At 43.0% G+C, this 2,542-nt stretch overlaps 1 protein-coding gene across 1 annotated transcript in view; it reads right to left on the reverse strand.

Moving 5' to 3' along the window:
- Positions 1–2,542, reverse strand: part of LOC126383142 (choline transporter-like protein 5-A) — a 222,819-nt gene that overhangs the window by 76,003 nt on the left and 144,274 nt on the right. The window lies entirely within an intron of this gene.

The raw sequence follows: 2,542 nt of genomic DNA on the forward strand, positions 1-2,542 counted from the left end.
CCTCTCTAAAGCAAGGCCCTTGCTATATATATATATATATAAAAGCATAATTATAAGGCTACGAAAACTAAACAAATTTTATTTTATAGCGATTATACACTTATATAAACATATTAATGGGTAGAATATTCAGATTCAGATTCAGATTTGACAATAAACCATGCCAAATATTACACACTGGCCCTTTAAGGTGTTACGCTGTTGTTAATGTCTAGTTAGGTTTAGGCACAAAACCCACTTGATTAGAGCTATGAAAAGATCATGGTTTGGGTTAAAATGATCACTGGAGACAAGTTTTCAAATTTCTTAAAGATATGCAACCTTAACTGTCATGGCAGTGAAACAACAACAACAGTGAAAACCAAGACTAATTGACATGGGCAAGATTAAGTCAATTAGAGTTTCTAAATGTCGGTTTTGATTATTTTTCAATTAATTGCCCAGCCCTAGTGCTTTGTATTTTTTATTTCCATACAAATATATCTTTAATTTTTTGTAGGTGCAGTGCGATTCCTGCAGTAGGCGGGCACATTTTGAATGTGTCCAGTATAACAAGAATATTTCTGCAAAAAATGTAGTTGAACTGTGCTGGAGCCCTGGGGCCTCATGTACAAAGGGTGCGTACGCACAAAAACGTGGCGTACGTCCTTTTCCACGGCAAAGTTCAGATGTATCAAGAGTGAAATGACCGTGGAAATGTGCGGTGCCTCACGCCAACTTCATGGCTGGTGTCCGCACGTTTCTACAGCTGTTGATCCTTTGGCGACACTTAGAGGTGATGCTGGGAAACTGTTATAATAAATAAATGTGAAAACAATTAGTCCTCAAGAGTGATGTGCACATCAGAGACACATGAACAATTAACACTGATGAACAATTTACACACCCACGTGTTTGCAATTAGATGAGTGGATATAAAAGCATGCGCAAAGTGATGCCAAAAATACCGTTAACAACGTTTTAGCAGTATTTGCCGCATTGGTTCCCAAGGGCAATCCTCCTGGAACTGTGCGCAGAGCTGCGGCCGACCTTGGAGCGTGATACAGNAGGTGGCCTGGTTCAACGCACGATTCATACATTCTGAGTAACAGCATGGTTGGGAACAGACTACAAGCTGGCACTGTGCGCGATGGGTGGCTTCTTGGTGAGTAAATAATTTATTTGTTTAATTGTCCTAATATATTGATACTGATGTGCTTGACGTGCTGACGTATTGCGGTAAGCGAGTTGTGTCATTTCCGGTGTTTCTGTGACAGCGTCTCTGTACTGCTCTGGTGAATTCTACTAGCCTGCTTTCTCACTTCAGTTGCTTTAACGTTGCTTTAACGTCTACTTCAAGTCTTAACCCACACTGGTTCTGTTAAAGCACTTAACGTTATAGCTCTCCTCCTTTCTACGACTTTCTCGCTAATCTTTTAGCTGTTGTTTGCACGTTACTAGCCTTGGTAGCTACATTAGCTTTACAGTTAGCGATGGCTTCTCCCTCTGCTCTCTCTTGCTCGGTGTGCCAAATGTTCAGTTATGCCTCTGCCTCCTTTAGCGACAGTGGTAACTGTAATAAGTGTAGCTTATTTGCTGCGTTGGAGGCGAGGCTTAGTGAATTAGAAGCGCGGCTCCGCACCATGGAAAACCATTCAGTAGCTGCGGTAGTTAGCCAGCCCCCTGTAGCTGGTGCGGAGCCACATAGCATAGCCTTAGCCTCTGCTAACTGTCCTCCGGTAACTCCCGTTCAGTCGGGAGGTTGGGTTATGGTTCGCCAGAAGCGCAGCTCCAAGCCGAAGCCCGCGGCTCACCACCAGCCTGTTCACGTTTCCAACCGCTTTTCCCCACTCAGCGACACACCCGCTGAGGATAAAACTCTGGTTATTGGCAGCTCTATTCTGAGGAACGTGAAGTTAGCAACATCCGCGGCCATAGTCAAATGTATCCCTGGGGCCAGAGCAGGCGACATAGAATCAAATTTAAAACTGCTGGCTAAAGCTAAACGTAGATTCAGTAAGATTGTTATTCACGTTGGCGGCAATGACACCCGGTTACGCCAATCGGAGGTCACTAAACTTAATATTGCCTCGGTGTGTGAATATGCAAAAACGATGTCGGACTCCGTAGTTTTCTCTGGACCCCTCCCAAATCTGACCAGTGATGACATGTTTAGCCGCATGTCATCATTTAATCGCTGGCTGTCCAGGTGGTGTCCAGCAAACAATGTGGGTTTCGTTAATAATTGGCAAACTTTCTGGGGAAAACCTGGTCTTATTAGGAGAGACGGCATTCATCCCACTTTGGATGGAGCTGCTCTCATTTCTAGGAACCTGGAAAATTTTAATTAATTAATTTAGTAATTTAAATCCCTGACAACCCAGAGTTGAGACCAGGACAGAGAGTCGCAGTCCTATATGCCTCTCTGAGCTTCTAGTTCAGTTACCCAGCCATAGTTTTCATAGTTTTATACAAACGGTGTCTGTTCCCCGACCATCTAAATTATTTAAATCTAAAATTAAACAAAGAGGAGTTGTGCATAACAACCTCATCAAAATTAAAA

This window comes from Epinephelus moara, chromosome 21 (assembly GCF_006386435.1).
Source record: "Epinephelus moara isolate mb chromosome 21, YSFRI_EMoa_1.0, whole genome shotgun sequence".
Classification (NCBI taxonomy): domain Eukaryota; kingdom Metazoa; phylum Chordata; class Actinopteri; order Perciformes; family Serranidae; genus Epinephelus; species Epinephelus moara.